General features: G+C 46.5%; 1 long non-coding RNA gene across 1 annotated transcript; it reads left to right on the top strand.

Moving 5' to 3' along the window:
• The first annotated feature begins 5,394 nt into the window (after positions 1-5,394).
• Positions 5,395-6,352, top strand: LOC139384178 (uncharacterized). Its single transcript, XR_011628818.1, has 2 exons — positions 5,395-5,661; positions 6,004-6,352. It is a non-coding gene; the product is annotated as an uncharacterized lncRNA (long non-coding RNA).
• The last annotated feature ends 1,707 nt before the right edge of the window (positions 6,353-8,059 follow it).

Genomic DNA, 8,059 nt, shown 5'->3' with positions numbered 1-8,059 from the left:
AGTTTTCCCCTTTCTCCTGTCCTGTTTATAGTGCCTGTTTTCTAGTTTTCCTGGTTTTGACTTTTCTGCCTGCCCTGACCATGAGCCTGTCTGCCGTCCTGTACCTTTGACTGCCCATGTTCAAATCAATAAAATGTTGTTACTTCGACATTGTCTGCACCTGGGTTTTACCTTCAAACGTGTTAGTACGAACTGGCCATGACTGACCCAGCAGACCCGGGCCAGCTGTGCAACGCCATCTCCTCCCAAGGAGCCACCATCGGGAGGCACGAGGAACTGCTTTGTGGACTTATGGAGGGGTCCAAATGTTGGCTGAACGTCATAATGGCTGAACGTCATAACCGGGCATTGGACATTTTGCTGGAGCAATTCCGCGGGTTGTCTGGGAGGCAGCCTACGACGGTGGTAACTCCACAGACCCTCAGTAACCCAGCTGCTAGCAGTGCCGTCTCATCGGCCACTCCATCTTCTCAGTGAGCCTAAAAAGACCAGGCTCACTGATAGAAGCGAGTACTCGGGTGGGCCATATGGAGAACTTTCCTGCTTCCTTTGCAAGCACCCCTTTTCATGCCATTCTGCTGTGGGGAAACCAGTCCAAATCTCTCCGGGTCCTCATTGACTCATTGGCCGATGACAGCTTTTTGGACGCTACCCTGGCTTCTGAGCTGAATGTCCCCACTCAGCTCCTATCAACTCCCATGAATGTTAGAGTGCTGGACGGGCACTCTATAGGCCGTCCAAGCATAGGACCCTAGGACTGAACACCTCCCTCTGCAACTGGTTCCTGGACTTCCTGATGGGCCGACCCCAGGTGGTGAGGGTAGGCAACATCACCTCCGCAACACTGACCCTCATCACGGGGGACCCACAGGGTTGTGTGCTTAGTCCCCTCCTGTACTCCCTGTTCACCTACGACTGCATGGTCATGCACGACTCCAACACCATCATCAAGTTTGCTGCGGACATGACGGTGGTAGGCTTGATCACTGGTGACGAAGAGACAGCCTACAGGGAGGAGGACAGTGACTTGGCAGTGTAGGGCCGGAACAACAACAACCTCTCGCCTCAACATCAGTAAGACCAAGGAGCTGATCGTGGACAACAGGAAATGGGGTGGCGAGCAAGCCCCCATCCACATCGAATGGGCTGCAGTGGAGTGGGTCGAGACCTTCAAGTTCCTTGGTGTCCAAATCACAAAGAAATTAAAAATGGTCCACACACATGCGTACAGTCGTGAAGAAGGCACAACAGTCTCTTCCCCCTTAGGAGGTTGAGAAGGTTTGGCACAGGCCCTCAAAAAGTTCTACAGCTGTCCCATTGAGAGCACTTGACTGGCTGCATCACTGCTTGGTATGGCAATAGCACCGCCCTCGGTCGCATGGCATTATAGACGGTGGTGAGGCCAGCTCAGTACATCACTGGGGCCGAGCTGCCTGCCATCCAAGAGCTCTATATCAGGCGATGTGAAAGGAAGGCCCGGAAAATTGTTAAAGACTCCAACCACCCAAGCCAAGGACTGTTCTCTCTGACACCAACAGGCTCCTGAACAGTGCCTGTCCCCACGCCATAAGAATGCTAAATAGCTAACTAAATAGCTAACAAAATGGCTGCACAGGCTGAGTTAACCGTTGTAATTTATTCTTATTTTGGTACTGTCTCTAAGCACACTCATAGGGCCCTACACACTACGCACACTGATACTCCAACACAAATACAAACACTCACTCCATCATTTATACTGACTTTACACACACCCACTCACATACAATCATTATATACACTGCTAATACTCTGTTTATTATATACAGTTAAATTTACGACTTCACGTACACCTTAGCCAAATACATTTAAGGAGAAGTGGATCTAAAATTCCATGCATAACACATATATTTTAGCTATGTTCATGGATGAACTCACCCAACCACAGAGACCTCTAAAAGAGGAAAAGATCAAAGGGCACAGACCGAGTGTGAAGTGGCCCAAAGCTGTTGAAAAGAGAGAGTGGGAAACAATCAACAACGACCTGACAAAAATCTTGGAACAACAGGTAGGAACAGCAGAGAAAAAGCTTGAGAGGATGGGAGACATTATCTACCACTACGGAGAAGAGCGCTTTGGAGTAAACGAAAGGAGAAGTGGCAAGACACCACCCGCGCCAGCCAAATCTAGGAGGCAGCAGGAGATCGAGATACTTGTCAGAGAGAGAAGGCAGCTGAGGAAGCAGTGGAAGAAGGCCTCTGATGCAGAGAGAGAAGGTCTCATGCTACTCCAAGCAGACATTAAATGTCGGCTGGCAACCTTGCGAAGAGCGGAAAACTTAAGGAAACTTCGTAGGAAGAAGGAACACTCAAGAACACGGTTCTATAAAAAACCCTTTAAGTTTGTCAAAGATCTCTTCGTAAAGGAAAAGTGTGGAATCCTAAAAACTCCAAAGCCTGAACTGGAAGAACATCTGGAAAAGGTCCACCAGGACATAAAAAGGAGATAATCATCCCACATGACATCCCACCTATTCAACCACCAGAATTCAATCTGGACACTGACCCTCCAAAATGGAGGGAAGTAGAGAACGTTGTCCGAAGAGCAAGAGCGGCCTCGGCTCCTGGGCCTAATGGAGTACCATACAAGCTCTACAAGAACTCCCCGGATGTTCTACGCTTTCTTTGGAGGCTCATGAGGATAGTGTGGCAGAAGGAAATAATACCAAAGGCATGGCGAAGGGCTGGTGGTGTGCTAATCCCGAAAGAGAAGGATGCGACAGACATCCGTCAATTCCGACCAATCTCCCTTCTCAACGTCGAAGGGAAGATCTTTTTCAGTATAATAGCACAGAGGCTGTCCACTTATCTTGAAAGGAACAAGTACATTGATACATCTGTACAGAAAACAGGCATTCCTGGTTTCTCTGGTTGCCTGGAACATACTAGTATGATTTGGCACCAGATCCAAACAGCTAAGAAGGACAAGAGAGAACTCTATGTCATCTTCCTCGACCTGGCCAATGCGTTTGGCTCAGTTCCCCATGAACTCCTCTGGGAATCCTTCAACATTTTCCACGTACCAGAACCCATCACTACACTGGTAAAGGCCTATTTCCAAGACCTGCAATTGTGTTTTACAACACCAGACTTCACAACAACATGGCAGCGCTTGGAAGTAGGCGTAATGGCAGGCTGTACAATTTCTCCTCTGGCCTTCACTATGGCCATGGAAGCCATCATCAGAACATCGAGATTGGTGGTCGGCGGTGAGAGAACTAAGGAAGGGCTCCGTCTCCCACCTATCCGAGCATACATGGATGACATGACTACACTGACCACCACTGCAGCATGCACCAGGCGGCTACTTGCAAAATTGCAGGATAACATCAAGTGGGCCAGGATGAAAATCAAGCCAAGCAAATCTCGAAGCATCTCCACAGTCAAGGGACAGCTTAAAGATGTGAGGTTCTGCATTGGAGATGACCCGATACCAACGGTGTCTGAGCAACCCATCAAGAGCCTGGGTAGATGGTACAACGAAAGCCTCCGGGATAAAGATCAAGTGCAGCAAGTACTTCATGACCCCCCACCCCCACCTGAGAACCCAATTCAGATCCCTCCAACTTGAGGAGGGCATATGAGGTATGCGGTCAGCTGTAGGGCTGGCTCAGGGAAGAGGACGCCCCTGCCTTGCATAGTCCCGTGGGACATCTTAATTGGGCATGGGACACAAGCTAAGGCTTGATCACCCCTTTAGCTGGCCACCTTTGATGAGGGTGTTTAGTGATTAAAGGCCGAAACACCCACTGATTCGAAGGCACACTACCGAGGATGTGTCCCAAAATTGACATCTTAACCCAGTCTAAGAAATAAACCTCCCATGCCACTCTGTCAACATCACGGCAAATCTCATGTGAATGCATTCCATCTATTGGCACAATGGACAGTTTTTAACATCTCGTCTCGTGTTTTATGATTCTGAGTATTTCTGTAAATTGATGTGGCTCTCTGCAAAATCCCCGGAAGGTTTGGAACTACTGAACGTAACGCGCCAATGTAAACTGAGATTTTTGGATATAAATATGAACTTTATCGAACAAAACATACTGGTCTGATGAAACAAAAATAGATCTGTTTGACCATAATGGCCATCGTTATGTTTGGAGAATAAATGGGAAGGCTTGCAAGCCGAAGAACACCATCCCAACCGTGAAGCGCAGGGGTAGCAGCATCGTGTTGTGGGGGTGCTTTGCTGCAGGAGGGACTGGTGCACTTCACAAAATAGATGGCTTCATGAGGGAGGAAAATTATTTGGATATATAGAAGCAACATCTCAAGACAGCAGTCAGGAAGTTAAAGCTTGGTCGCAAATGGGTCTTCCAAATGGACAATGACCCCAAGCATACTTCCAAAGTTGTGGCAAAATGGCTCAAGGACAACAAAGTCAAGGTATTGGAATGGCCGTCACAAAGCCCTGACCTCAATCCTATAGAAAATTTGTGGGCAGAACGGAAAAAGTGTGTGCGAGCCAGGAGGCCTACAAACCTGACTCAGTTACACCAGCTCTGTCAGGAGGAATGGGCCAAAATTCACCCAACTTATTGTGGGAAGCTTGTACAAACCTACCCGAAACATTTGACCCAAGTTAAAGAATTTAAAGGCAATGCTACCAAATACTAATTGAGTGTATGTAAACTTCTAACCCACTGGGAATGTGATGAAAGAAAATAAAGTAGTGATCAGACTACCAGACATCCCGTTTGTCAGACTATCAGACATCCCGAAAATCCACTCTATGGAAAGATGAGACTCTCACGAACACGATGGTGTTCTCCGTTTGGTTCTACGACCCCCACAAGTGTCACGGGACTCATCTGAAGGTAACCGGTACAGGTATAGAGGGTAGTTTTGTGCAACAACAAAAAAGATTTGTAACTTTGCAAGCTAACGTTAGCTATGTTAGGTTACATTAGTTAACCATTAGCTAGCTAACATGACTGTGTTTTATTTAGAGTCCAATCCCATCAACATCTGCAGAGGCATCAACATCAAGCTAAGCACCAGACTATTGCAGCGAAGTCACCTTCTAAAAATCTTAATAAAATCGGCAAAATCTTTCCATGACTCCATGATGAGCTAGGCATAAACATGGTCTTGTTGTTACGGTTGATGTGTTCACAAGTCGGCTACAACTACTACTGTAGTTTTCTCTGTATTATAGAGGTTTAGCTGATTGTTCCTGCAGGCTTGAAGTGTAAACTGGAGAAAAGGAGGGATCAGTAAGGAGGGGATGGTGTGGGTCACTGAATGGTGTCTGTTAGGGTGGGTATTGTGTGTGAAGGTTAGTATGCATGATCTGTTGACATGAGGGGGGGGGGGGGGGTGAATATACTATGAGTGTTTATTGATGGGACAAAGTAGTGACATGTAGGCTAATCACTGTGTGTTCAACAGACTAGTCCTGCTGTTGCTGACAACGACGACCTTGACATTAGCTTCAGTAGTACAGAGCCTGTAGACCCATTGGATGAAAGCTTTCAGCCGGGAATAAGCTCAAACTCAACATCATCTGACTTTGAAACAAGCCAGGACAGCCAAATGGATTTATGGAAGCACACTACCCTCTTGAGAAAACAAAATCATGAATAAACTACTGTGTGCAAGACAAAAATATATAAATGTAAGTGCTTCTCAATCTTTCACACCATTTGCAGTCAGTTCTTTGGCATGGGAGAGAGGGGCTGTTAGTACACTCTTCTACCCTATCCACTCTACTGTTGGCAGTGCTTGTCTACTTAACAGCACAACTGTAGGTGCTCACACACAACAATACACGACTAGACTGTCTACAAGTCAAGCCCTCCTCAAATGTTTTATATCTTTGACAACAGCCCATCTCAATGCCCCATTATTGAGTGTAACAAAACACATACCAGTTCTACTGTACCCTTTCTCGTTTACAGATGAACATGGTTTATTGTATGGTTACACATTCTCATGATCAGTCTTCATGTCTTTCCAGGAGACTTGCAGTACTGTACATACATACAAATCTTCTGCAAGAGGTCTAAGTAGTGGGTGGTGAAGAACATTGCCACAGCGCCAAAGCCTGCTAAACCAGGTGCCATTACCCAACACAAGAAGAGGTTCACCAGCTGAAGAACATTCTGGAACCTGCCTGGAACATTCAACAAATAGTATTTAGTTAGACTGATGTTGTAGTATAGTATAGAGTGCCCAGTATGCTCATAACTGCATTGTGGTATACAGTAGATATTGCTAGCTGTTGTACATACAGGGGTATGTATATAATGGTGTTTTATATAATATTTTTTGAAGTGTACTGACATGAATAAACGATTCTAGCTGCATCAGTCTCGACTTCAACTTCTGGATCAATTCATTGTGATATTAATGAAATGCTAAAACAAAGGATGAAGATAGTTGATGTATCATTTAAACTTTAATTTGTTGGCAAGTTAAAATGTTTAAATAAAACAATAGATTAGTCTGTCAATGTAGCCAGTAAGCAGACATGGCTTGTATTCAAGACAAAGTCTATTTGCTCTGGAGACCGAGTTATGGCAGTATATGAAATACAGAGCCTTCGGAAAATGTTCAGACCCCTTGACTTTTTCCACATTTTCTTACGTTACAGCCTTAGTCTAAAATTGATTAAATAAATACAAATCCTAAGCAATCTGCACACAATACCACATAATGACAAAGTTAAAACAGATTTCTAGATATTTTTGCAAATGGATTAAAAATCAAAACAGAAATACCTTATTTACATAAGTATTCAGACACTTTGCTATGAGACATGAAATTGAGCTCAGGTGCATTCTGTTTCCATTGATCATCCTTGAGATGTTTCTACAACTTCATTGGAGTCCAACTGTGGTAAATTCAATTGATTGGACATGATTTTGAAAGGCACACACCTGTCTATATAAGGTCCCACAGTTGACTGCATGTCAGAGCAAAAAACAAGCCATGAGGTCGCAGGAATTGTCCGTAGAGCTCCAAGACAGGATTGTGTCGAGACACAGATCTGGGGAAGGGTACCAAAACATTTCTGAATCATTGAAGGCCCCCAAGAACACAGTGACCCCCATCATTCTTAAATGGAAGAAGTTTGGAACCACCAAGACTCTTCCTAGAGCTGGCCGCCCAGCCAAACTGAGCAATCGGGGGAGAAGTGCCTTGGTCAGGCAGGTGACCAAGAATCCGATGGTCACCGATTGAGCTCTAGAGTTCCTCTGTGGAGATGGGAGAACCTTCCAGAAGAACAACCATCTCTACAGCACTTCACCTATCAGGCCTTTCTGGTAGAGTGGCCAGACGGAGGGCACTCCTCAGTAAAATACACGTGACAGCCCGCTTGGAGTTTGCCAAAAAGCACCTATAGACTGTCAGACCATGATAAACAAGATTCTCTAGTCTGATGAAATGAACATTGAACTCTTGGCCTGAATGCCAAGCATTACGTCTGCAGGAAAACTGGAACCATCCCTACGGTGAAGCATGGTTGTGGCAGCATCATGCTGTGGGGATGTTTTTCAGCGGTAGGGACTGGGAGACTAGTCAGGATCGAGGCAAAGATGAACGGAGCACAATACAAAGAGATCCTTGATTGGGGCCTCCCGGGTGGCGCAGTGGTCTAAGGCACTGCATCGCAGTGCTAGCTGTGCCACCAGAGACTCTGGGTGTGAGCCCAGGCTCTGTCGCAGCCGGCCGCGACCGAGAGGTCCATGGGGCGACGCACAATTGGCCTTGCGTCATCAGGGTTAGGGAGGGTTTGGCCGGTAGGGATATCCTTGTCTCATCGCGCACTAGCGACTCCTGTGCTGGGCCGGGCACGCTGACCAGGTCGCTAGGTGTACAGTGTTTCCTCCGACACATTGGTGCGGCTGGCTTCCGTGTTGGATGTGCGCTGTGTTAAGAAGCAGCGCGGCTTGGTTGGGTTGTGTTTCGGAGGACGCATGGCTCTCGACCTTCATCTCTCCCGAGCCCATGCGGGAGTTGTAGCGATGAGGCAAGACAGACGCCATGAAATTGGGCAGAAAAAGGGGGTA

The sequence above is a fragment of the Oncorhynchus clarkii genome, chromosome 25 (genome assembly GCF_045791955.1).
Source record: "Oncorhynchus clarkii lewisi isolate Uvic-CL-2024 chromosome 25, UVic_Ocla_1.0, whole genome shotgun sequence".
In the NCBI taxonomy this organism is placed as follows: domain Eukaryota; kingdom Metazoa; phylum Chordata; class Actinopteri; order Salmoniformes; family Salmonidae; genus Oncorhynchus; species Oncorhynchus clarkii.
The sequence above is the reverse complement of the archived record's forward strand: the minus strand, read 5'-3'. Positions and strand labels throughout refer to the sequence as shown.